General features: G+C 35.8%; 1 pseudogene; it reads right to left on the minus strand.

Moving 5' to 3' along the window:
* Positions 1-5,318: 5,318 nt before the first annotated feature.
* On the minus strand, positions 5,319-6,653 carry LOC102839830 (annotated as a pseudogene).
* Between the last annotated feature and the right edge of the window lie 5,110 nt (positions 6,654-11,763).

Consider the following 11,763-nt stretch of genomic DNA (forward strand, 5'->3'; position numbering starts at 1 on the left):
CTCTAGCATTATTTCTAATAACTTGGACATATCTTCCAGCAACTAAACCTTCCTATATGCTTCCAACTTTTGCATTTCAACCATCAACACTTATCAATGCATTTTTATTTCATATTTGATTTATTTTAGGTTGAAGAAGTTGGTAGAATTCTTCAATTTTATCATTACTAAGTTTTCTGCATAAATCTGAATAATAATGATATTGTTGTTGTTAAGTGCTGTGAAGTCAGTACCAACCCATAGTGATCCTATACTGGGTTTCCGAGGAATGGCTAGTGAGGTTGAACCACCGACCTTGCAGTTCAAATGGCTTTGCTGTCTGGTGCATTAATCTATAGCACCTCACCAGGACTCCAATAATGGTATTAGCAATTATTATATATACCTATCTGGTAGCGTAGTGGTTACGAATCGGGCTGTGAACCTCAGGGTCAGCAGTTCGAAAATACCAGCTGTTCCGCGGGAGAAAGATAAGGCATTCTGCTTCCTTTAAGATTCACAGCCTCAGAAACCCTGTATAGAGTCGCTATGAGTCGGAACCGACTCCATGGCATATAACAACAACAACAATATACTTATAAGGTCTTCCTTATAGATGTATAGGTATTATTCTGAATCATAAACAGCATTAAACTTCGAGATAGGTCTTTAAATTTTCTTTTTGACAATGAAATCAATGCAATTCCTCTTGAATTTGTTGTTCCTGGCATAGTGAACCATATGATTTCTGGTTCAAAATGTTCAACATCAGTTCATTTTATGTCACTAATGCCTTGCACCTCAATCTTTATGTGTTACATTTCTTTTTGACAACTTTGAGTTTTCCTAGATTTATATTTGCTGCATTCAATGTTTGATTATTAATAGATATTTGCATCTGTTTCATCTCATTTAAGTTGTGTTACATCAACAAGTGAAGGTCCTGAAAGTGTTGCTTCATTCATGTCAATAAGGTCAATTCTATTTGTGTAGACAGCTTTTCCACTGTCACATATTGAGTTCCTTCCAATAAGACAGGCTTATCTTGCCACACTATATTTGACAATGTTCTGCTGCTATTCATAAGGTTTTTAGTGGCTAACCATTTGGAAGTCATCTGCTTATCCTTCTTAGTCTGCCTTAAATCTGGAAGTCTGGAAGCTCCACTGAAACCTGTCCATCCTGGATGACCCTGTTTGTATTTAAAATAACCGTGGCATAGCTTCCAACCTCATTGCATCACACAATCCATCATAAAATGACAAACTGACAGATGGGTGGTTTTAGAAGCCAGGTGCTTTGTGGCTATTTAATATAAATTCAAGGTTAATGGTCAGATTGTGGAAATAATCTTCTGTTTAAGAAATGGAAATGACCATCTTCTAGCATGAACTTCAACCTAAGACAAGGCAGAGAATTTAAAGAACAAGTGTATTGTGGCAATACTTTTTCTCTCATACTTCACATATTATCAGGAGGGACCAGTCCTTGGAGGACATCAGGCCTGATAAAATGATGAATTAGTGAAAAAGAGGAAGACTCAATGAAAGGAACTGGCAACAATAAACTCAAATGTACCAATAATTATAAGGATGGGATAGGACCAAGCAGTGTTTTGTTCTGCTGTGCCTAAAGTCTCTATAAGTGGGAGCTGACTCAATGTCACCTAAAAACTAACAACAACATATTGCTTCAGTAGTGTATTATGTAAATATAAATCATGCTGATTTATATTTTTTCCCAAATATATACACATTACTGAGCTTAATACTTGTTCTATCAATAATTGTGAGGTATTTTTTATTTTTTTTAATTTTTTTTATTTTTCCTCCATGGTATACTATTTTTCAACCAGTTATTGCTAACCTGACATTTTTGCTTAAAATGTGTTTATTATCATAAATCATATGTATCAGGTATATGTAAGGATCTTGCTTATTCATTTGATCTGATAATCTTTGCCTTTAATTGGAAAGTTAATATACAAATAGTTAATAATTAATTTGTCTGGATTTAAATTTCCCTTCTTGGCATTAATTTATATTCATGGCTTTGTCCTCATTTCTTTTTTATTTTCTCACATGCCTTCTATTGGTAAATCACATTATTTTAGCATTCCATTTTATATCCTATATCGACTTTTCTATGTATTTTTAATATTGGTTGTGCTAGAGATACTAATTTGCAAATAATATTCTACTGCATCACAACCATTCTAAGAAAATTATAATAATAAATTCTGCTTGTGTTATATTTTACTTTATTCCATTTTAAACAATCATTAGCCTTTTAAATAATCATTGATATTGCAATCATTTAAAATGATAAATTAAAATGATATCAGAACAATTATATTTTATATTTTCCAGTAAATATTCATTTTTAGTATTCTTCATTACCTACAAGAAATCTGGCACTTCTTCTTCATTGCTTTTATTTTATTTTTTCTGCTTGAAGAACATATTTAATATTTACTCTAATGTTTCTACTGAATAAAAATACTCCTAGGTTTAATCTGGAATTGTCTATTAAGCTATGTTAGAAAAAAATAAAGACAATGTTTTACTTAATGTAAAATTGTTCCTTGGCAGTTTTATTTACTGGTTGTCTACTCTTTATAAATGGAATTTCTGTGGCTACATTTTTTTGGTTTTATTTCTAATGAATATGCATCAAAAATTAATTATTTGTTGTATGGTATGCAATCTTTGTATTTTTATCTGTATTGGATATACAATTTTTTTAAAAAAAACCTTTTATTGTGAATTGAGTGGTAGCTTACACGGGAGAACATCTGTTTTTACTCAACCAATAGTGACTCTTTTCATTACAATGATTACAATCCCATCCATGCACTATTGTTTAACAGTATTTGCCTCTATTCCTTTCTTTCTTTCTTTTTTTTTTTTTTTTGAAAACATAAAAACACCCAGGAACAGATAATCATTTAAACAACCAAAGGGCACATTTTACAAACCAGCCTCCTGCACGCCATCACACAGTCTTTATCTTTCCATGAGTTTAGAATCCTCAGCTGCTCTGTCTCTATCTCTGGTATTGCTGCTTCTCTGGTTAGGATCCCATGTTCCACTGATGCTCTGCTCTCTTGATGCTCCTAGTGACCTCTGTCTAGGAATGTGAGATTAACTACTCTCCCCTTTTTGTTACACAACTTCTACCTTTTTGTATTGGATACACTGTTTGCTTGTTATCTTCCATTTCCACAATTTGTTGATTCACTTTTATTCATAGTTCATATATCTTTGAATTTTGGCTGAATGTCTGTGATATACAGGCTAATATATGTCATGTATTTATAAAATTCTTATTTATTTCTTAAAACAAATGATATGACTTACTATCTTTCTTCTGTGGATCTGGGAAGCCAAGAACGTATGTATTAGAGCATGTGACATTTTAGATGTCAAACATGTTTTGTTCTGAATTTGTTCTTGTTGTGTGTCATCAAGTTAGTTCCAACTCATGGTTTCTGAAAGCATCAGGTATATTTGAACTGTTGATATTGCAGTTACCTGGCCAGTAATTTTCCTACAGGGCCACACCAGAGCTCTTTATATTCTTCTTTGTTGTTCTTGCTAAGTGCCATCAATTCAGGTCTGATTCATAGTGACCCTGTATAGGATTTCTGTGGAAGGTCTAGTGAGCTTGAACCACTGACCTTTCCATTCAAACTGACTTTGCAGTCCAGTGCATTAACCCACAGCACTACACCAGGATTCTTATATTCCACAAGTGACTACTTATTTTTGCCTGACTTATATTTCAGTAATGGTTCTTTAAATTCATATGCCCACATGACAGTGTAGGTTTTTAGTTGCTTTTCTTCAGTGCCATCAAGTCGATTCTGACTCTTGATGATTCTATGTACAGCAGAAGGAAATACCAGGTCCTATACAATTATAATAATCTTTCTTATGGTTTTTTGTTTTGTTTTGTTTTGTTTTTAGCCAACAGCAGGTTATACCGATTTACTTCACATAAGAACAGCGTATTTCAGGCCTATTATTTCAGTTCAACATCAACAAATGCAAATCTGTACAAAAAACCAATGGCAACCATATAGCATAATATGTAAAATGTGCAAATATACTTGAAAATGCAGGTTATTCTATAGCCTTTGTAAAGTAGACCTCTGTAGTAAGGAAGGGATCTACCTCATCCTAGCAAAGGATACTCTTCTGTATGTAGAATGAATGCAAATGTACAAGGCACAGATTAGTGTTCACACTGAAGTGTTGTGACACCCACTTTAAAATTATTTGTTGGAACATATTACAATAACACAATTTCATGCATGTATTTATGGTTTATTGAGGACATCAGCTTGTTTCTAAAGCTTTAGAAAGCATTACATTGATGACATTTGTGTGGTCAAGACAAGCTGTCCCCTCAACTTAACAGGTAAGACAAGACCTTTCCTATTCTATCTGTAAAAGAATTTGTGTATATATGTATACGTGTGCGTCTCTCTCTATATATATACATACACATACATACCCCCATATCACACACAAGAAACTTCCCATAATTCAAGGGAGACCATTTACTTATTAACAAAGGTTCCCATTATAGTAGCTCATGACAGAATTCTTTTAAAATTGCATACTTCTTTATCAACTGTTTTGGTCAAACTTGCTACAAAAAGACACTGGAATTAACACTTTTTCTTCAAGGTTGAGACAATGCCTGATTTCGAGTGTTTCCCTTGATATTGCACAGTGAGAGGTGCTGTGTTCAGTAAAATAGAAAAACTTGCTGCTTTGGGAAGAAATGTAGAAGTCCCCAGCCTCCCCTCGGAGATGAGACTTGTCCTGCAGCCCCTCCCTCCTCAGACCCAAGCCCAGCACTCAGCAGCGCCATCATTTCTTGGTCATCCCTGAGTAAAGAGTCTAGCATTTTAAATTTTTCTAAGAAAGTAAAGACATTTTATGTTGATAATAAGAACAATGCTTAAGAATTTCTCCCCAAATATAAAATCTAAAAATAAAAAAAGATGTGTTCTTTGCAAAGACCACCATTCATAAAAATTGCAAATATTTGCCTCTCAATCCATTTTAATCTGCTCTTTACTGTGTGATTCACACAGTACTCATTTCTTCATAACTCATTTTATCAGTGTTGTTAATAGGAGCATTTACTATGTAATGGAGGAAAAGTACAGTATGAAACTGAAGGGAACTCTGAGTAGAGACAGATATATCCCTGTGGCAAAAGAGAGGTCTCAAAGTGGATATCATCTGAATGCCATCCAGGAAAAGCAAAAACTATCGACAAAAGAAAGAATACATGTGGTAAACCTTTTCCTTGTTGTCTTTGGTTTAGCCTTCTTGGCAAAAATCCTCTGTAAACTTCTTCAATTTCAACAAATCCTGTTCATTTACTGTGGGTTTTGTGCTAGACAGCGACCGTAACATATCCGACATGCAAACAACTGGCTCCAAAAGTTTATCCCCAGGGACATCCATCCATGTCATTTCAACCGCACCGGGATCGCCTGGGGAGCAGGGCGTCAGCAGATCGTCCACCATGTGGTTAGGGTCCGCACGTGAAGGGCCGCAAACCTTTTTAAAATGAGTGGCTGACTGCACTTTTCGCACTGGCTGCATAAGCGCATCGCGCACAATGATACTTATATCTGCCCCTGAGTAACTGTCAGTCTTCTTCCCGAGGTCTCGGAAGTCAGATTCTGTTAGACTGTTCTGAGTGGTCCCCAAGTGCAGCTTAAACATTGCTGCTCGGGCGTGGGCCTCAGGCAAAGGAATATAAATTCGCTTTGCAAACCTTCGCCTAATAGCAGAATCCAGAACCCAGGGTATATTTGTAGCTCCCAGGACCAAAATTTCATCATTGTCCACACCAACCCCTTGCATTTGAACTAGGAACTCTGTCTTAATTCTGCGCGCAGCTTCACTTTCATTTTCACTTCTTGAACCGCACAGAGAGTCAATTTCGTCAATGAAGATAATGGAAGGTTTATTTTCTCTGGCAAGTTGGAACAAGTTCTTAACAAGCTTTTCACTCTCACCCAGCCACTTAGAAACGAGGTCAGAGGAAGAGATGGAGAAAAAGGTTGAGTTGTTGGCTTCCGTTGCTACAGCTTTGGCTAAATAGGACTTTCCAGTTCCAGGTGGGCCAAATAACAGGATACCTCTCCAGGGGGTTCTTCTGCCTGTAAAGAGATGCAGGAATTTAATAAGTAGTATCACAGCCTCTTTGAGGGCTTCTTTGGCTCCTTCCAGACCGGCCACATCTCTCCAATTCACATTTGGTCACTCAATAACAATGGCACCTTGAAGTTGGTTCTGTAGTTTCTTTTTTTCAGGATCATCAGACTCTCCTTCTCCATCGCTGTCATTCCCCTTGTCCTCAGCTGGGCTCGGCTGCCCCTCTTTCACGGGTTTCTGCACTTTCTTTTCTTTCTTTTTCAGATGCTCCTTGAGGACTTCTGCTCTATCAAGATATTCTGTACACTTTGCCCTGATACTCTGCTTGGCTTTATCACCCTGAGTTTCATATTTAACTACATGGAGAAAATACTGCACTGCATGTTGGTAGAGCTGAAGGGCTTCCTCGTAGTTTCCAGCTTTGTCCTCTTGCGCTGCTTTGCCAGCAAGGTCTATGGCTTTCTGGAGGTTGTATGTAGTAGATGCCATGGCGGAGATGTGAGGCGGTTCCCCGGCGAGGGCCGAGGAGCGAGGGAGGCCAACAGCAGCAACGTCTAACCGTGCCCGATCTCGCCCCAAATGTCAGGAGGCAGTGGCTCTCGGAAGCGGGGCCTCTGCTTCCCTTCCGGAACTTGATCAGAAACAAAACCGCACTCCACTAGCCGCCAGACCCTCCTCACAAAACCTCTCTTATGTTTGAGCTCATATTGTTAACCCATTTCATTGAAAGTTTTCCTCTTTTTCACTAAACCTCTATTTAAAAAAGCAATATGTCATTTTCCAGGATCTGATACCATTGTCCAAAGTACATGAGACTGAGCCATGTCATCCTCTCTTCTAAGGAATATTCTGGCTGTACTTCTTCAAAGAAAGATGAGTTGTTCCTCTGGTAATAAACAATATATTAATATTCTTCACAAATACCACAATTCAAATAAATCCATTCTTATCTGATCTTCATTATTTATTTTGGGGGAAGGGTTAAAGAGATGGAAACACTACCTTTAGAAGTGTATAGAAAGAGATGACCTCACACATCTTTCATTGGTGATTTACTATGTTGCTATGAGGCTGGAGGAGTCCTGGTGTGGTACTGTGGGTTAATGAACCAGACTTCAAAGCCATTTAAACTGCAAGGCCAGTGGTTCAAGCTACCAGCTACTCCTCTGAAATCCTATACAGAGTCACTATGGGTTAGAACAGACTCAATGGCACTTAAAGACAACAACAACAACATGAAGCTGGAAGCAGTGCACTATTGTTTCAGATACCAGCCAGATAGCCCATGATGGACATGATTCAGTGTAACCTCCACAGTAAGAAAAAACTAGAAGGAAGGAACAGATAATCCACTACTGAGGGAAATAGCCCCTGAAATCCATATGAATAACAGTGGTATGTTATCTGATATAGTGCCAGAAAATGAATCTCTATAGTTTGAAGACAATAAAAATATGAACGCAACAGAACTGCCTTCTCAAGGTAGAGTTATCTGTAATTATATGAATTGTGCAAAGCTTTTATGAACTTCATTTGCTGGTGGGTATGACTCAAAGTGAAAAGGAAAAGCTACAAGCACTTGTTTATAATCTGAAAGTGCAATGCACAAAATATGAATTTAGGAAAATTTGAAATCATGAAAACTTTAATGCAAAACATAAAGATTAGTGTTCTAGGCATTAGTGAACTGACGTGGGAAGGTATTGGACATTTTGAATAATTGGTTTACTATTAAGAGAATGACAGATTCAAGAGGAATGGTGTCGTATTTATTATCAAAAGGAAAATTGCAAGATCAATCTTGAAATAAAACGTTTTCTGCAATAGGATAATATTTGTATGCATGCAAAGAACAAATTTAAAATAATATATTTAAAAGCATCCATTATTAAATTTTTCACACCAGGCCCTAAGCCAAATATGAAGAAATTAAAGTTTATTTTGCCAGAAATTGTTCAAGCATGCCATCAAGATGCATTGATCTTACTGGTGATTGGAGTTTGAAATCTAGAAACAAAGAGGAAGACATGGTATTTGAAAAAATTGGTCAAAGAAATGGTGCTGGAAATTACATGATAGGCTTTTGTAACACCAACAACTTTCTCTTTGCAAATGCTTCTTTTTAAAACATAACAGAAACTATGTACTTGGAAGATGACAGATGGAAATTAAAATATTATCAACCAAACAAGACCAGTGGACAACTATAGAACAGACCATCAATTGTTCATACGCAAGTTCATGCTGAAGTTAATGAAAAAATTTAAAAGCCCATGAGACACAATACAGAACCTTGAATATATCCCACCTAAATTTGCAAACTACCTCAAAAACAGATTTGATACATTGAACAATAATGAACGAAAACCATGTACTTTGTCAAAACTCAGTTGGCTGTATGTGGATGGGTTAATTTCTGGATTCTCAATTCTGTTCCATTGATCAATGTATCTTTCATACATATCAGTACCAAGCTATTTTGACCACTGTAGCTATGTAATAAACTTTGAAGTCGGGGATGAGAGGCTTCCAACCTTATTCTTCTTCTTAAGCAGTGCTTTGCTTATCCTGGGTCTCTTTCCTTTCCATATAAAATTTGTAATTGTTTTTCCCATCTCTTTGAAGAATTTCATTCTAATTTGGATTGGGATTGCATTATATGTGTAAATTTCTCTGAGCAGTATTGACATTTTTACAATGTTAAATCTTCCTATCTAGGAGCATGGCATATTCTTCCATTTTTGTAGGTCTCTTTTGGTTTCTTGTAGTAGTGTTTTGTGGTTTTCTTTATAAAAGTCATTTGTCTCCTTGGTTACATTTATTCCTAGATATTTCGTCCTTTGGGTGGCTATTGTGAATGTTATTGCTTTACTAATGTCTTTTTCAGCATTGTCATTTTTGGTATAGAAGAATCCAACTGATTTTTGTATGTTGATCTTATATCTGCTCTTAATTATGGTGAGGAATTTCCCTTCAATTCCTACTTTGTTGAGTGTTTTTATCAGGAACAGATGTTGGATTTTGTCAAATGCATTTTCTGAAACAATTTTTTTTCTTATTTATATGGTGGATCACGTTGATCATTTTTCTAAATGTTGAACCATCCTTGCATCCCTATATGAATCCCATTTGATCATGATGTATTATATTTTTGATGTGCTGCTGGATTCTGTTGGCTAGGATTTTGTTGAGAATTTTTGTATCTATGTTCGTGAGGGGTATTGGATTTTCTTGCTTAGTGTCGTCCTTCCCTGGTTTTTGTATGAGGGTTATGCTTGCATCATAAAAAAGTATTAGGAAGTCTTCCATCCTCTTCTATATTCTGGAATAATTTGAGTAGAATTGGTGACAGCTCTCATCTGGGCCTGGACTTCTTTTGGTTGAGAGTTTTTTGATGACCCGATCAATTTCTTCTTTGTTATGGGTCTGTTCAGGTTTTCTACTTCACTCTGTGTAAGTTTAGGTAGATCGTGTTTTTCTAAAAATGCGTCCATCTCTTCTAATTTTTCAAATTTGTTGGAGTACAACTCTGGGTAATATTCTGTTATTATCATTTTGATTTCCTTTGGTTCTGTTATGACATTGCTCATGTGGTTTCTAATGCATGTTATTTGTGTCTTCTCTGTCTTTTCTTTTGTTAGGTTTGCCAATGATCTGTCAATTTTGTTAATCCCTTCAAAGAACCAGCTTCTTGTCCTGTTGATACTTTCTATTCTTTTTCTGTATTCTGTCTCATTTAGTTCTGCTCTAATCTTTATTGTTTCTTTTCTATTTGTTTCTGTAGGTTCCCTCTGTTGATCTGTTTCTAATAGTTGTAGATGCTATGTTAATGTGTTAATTTTGGTTCTTTCTTCTTTTGGGATGTGTGAATTTCTTGCAATAAAAATTGTCCTCTCAACACTGCTTTTGCCATGCCCCCAAAATTTTAGTATGTTATGTTTTCTTTCTCATTTGTTTCTAGGAATTTTGTGAATTCACGTTTTATTTCTTCTACTACCAGACATTTTTCAGCAGGGTGTTTTTCATTTTCCATGGACTTGATTTATTTCCTTAGCCTTTCTATTGTTGATTTCTAATTTGATAGTATTGTCATCTGAGAAGATGCTTTGTAGTATTTTGATATTTGTAAATTTATGGTTTGTTTTGTGGCCTAACACATGGTCTATTCTGGAGTATCTTCCATGTGCATTGGAGAATAATGTGTATTGTGCAGATGTCGGGTTGAATGCTTTGAACACATCTATGATGTCCAGTTGACTGTGTTATTTAGTTCTGTGTTTGTCAAATTTCTGTTTTTTTCTGTCCATTTTTGAAAGTAGTGTATTAAAATCGCCCACGATTATTGTAGGTTTGTCTATTTTTTTCTTCAAATCTATTAGTTTCCTTTATATATTTTGAAGCTCTTTCATTGGAAGCAAAGATATTTATTATGGTTATTTCATTTTGTTTAATTGTGCCTTTAATCATGAGATAATGTTCACCCTTATATACTATGCTGGTTTTTGCCTTAAATTTTATTTTATCAGAGATTAGTACTGCCACTCCTGTTCATTTTTTATTGCAATTAGCTTGGTATATTTTTTATCCATCCATTGACTCTTAGTCTATTTTTGTCTCTGTGTGTAAGATGTGTCTTTTGCTGACAGCATACTGAAGGATGTTGGTTTCTTATCCATTCTGCCACCCTCCATCTCTTAACTGGTGCATTTAATCCATTTACTTTCAGTGTAATTATTGATAGGAATGGATTAATTACTGTCATTGTGTATTTTATTTTGTGGTGTTGCTACTTTCTTTGTTCAGTGGGTCTTCCTGTTCATGGTTTTATGTTCTTTCTTGTGAGTTTCCTTATAGTTTTAATGGTTTCATATTCTTCTTGGATTTTCATTTTCTTGGTATGTTGTGAAGTGTTAATTTTCTTTGAGGTTACCTTATATTCCACTAACTTTTCCCTCCATTTATTACAGTATAATTCATCTTGAAATCCACCTGGCCTTCTCACCATCTGGATCTCTGTTCCTATATGTTTACGTTTCACATTGAAATTATTTTGCTCATAGATTCTTTGAGTTTGTTCTTATAGTTCTGTTCTGTTCTGGACTCTTCCTTCTGTCGATTTAGTTCTGGGAGGTGCTACCACGTATGTCAATCTCTGGTTGTTGTCTGTTCTTGTTGGTAGAGCAGACTTGGCTTTGACAAAATCCCTTAGCTTCTGATTATCCTGGAATGTTTTGATTACGCTGTCATATTTGATTGATAGATTTGCTGGATAAAGGATTCTTGACAGTTTTTTTTCTTTCAGGGTTTTATATATGTCTTCCCATTGCCTTCTTGCCTGCATGGTTTCCGCTGAGAGATGTGAGCTTAATCTGACTTGCTTGCCTTTTATGTGCCATTTCTCTTTTCCATAGCTACTTTCAAGATTGTCTCATTATATTTGATTTTTGAGAGCTTGATTATGATGTGTCTTGGTTATTTTTTGGGGGGAGTCTATTTTTCCTTGGGTTCGTTAAGCTTCTTGAATGTTTATCTTTTCACTTTTCAGGATGTTAGAGAAATTTTCTTCCAGCAATTTGTCAGCTATTTCGTCTGTGGACTT

This window comes from Chrysochloris asiatica, unplaced genomic scaffold (genome assembly GCF_000296735.1).
Source record: "Chrysochloris asiatica unplaced genomic scaffold, ChrAsi1.0 scaffold00505, whole genome shotgun sequence".
NCBI classification, from domain to species: domain Eukaryota; kingdom Metazoa; phylum Chordata; class Mammalia; order Afrosoricida; family Chrysochloridae; genus Chrysochloris; species Chrysochloris asiatica.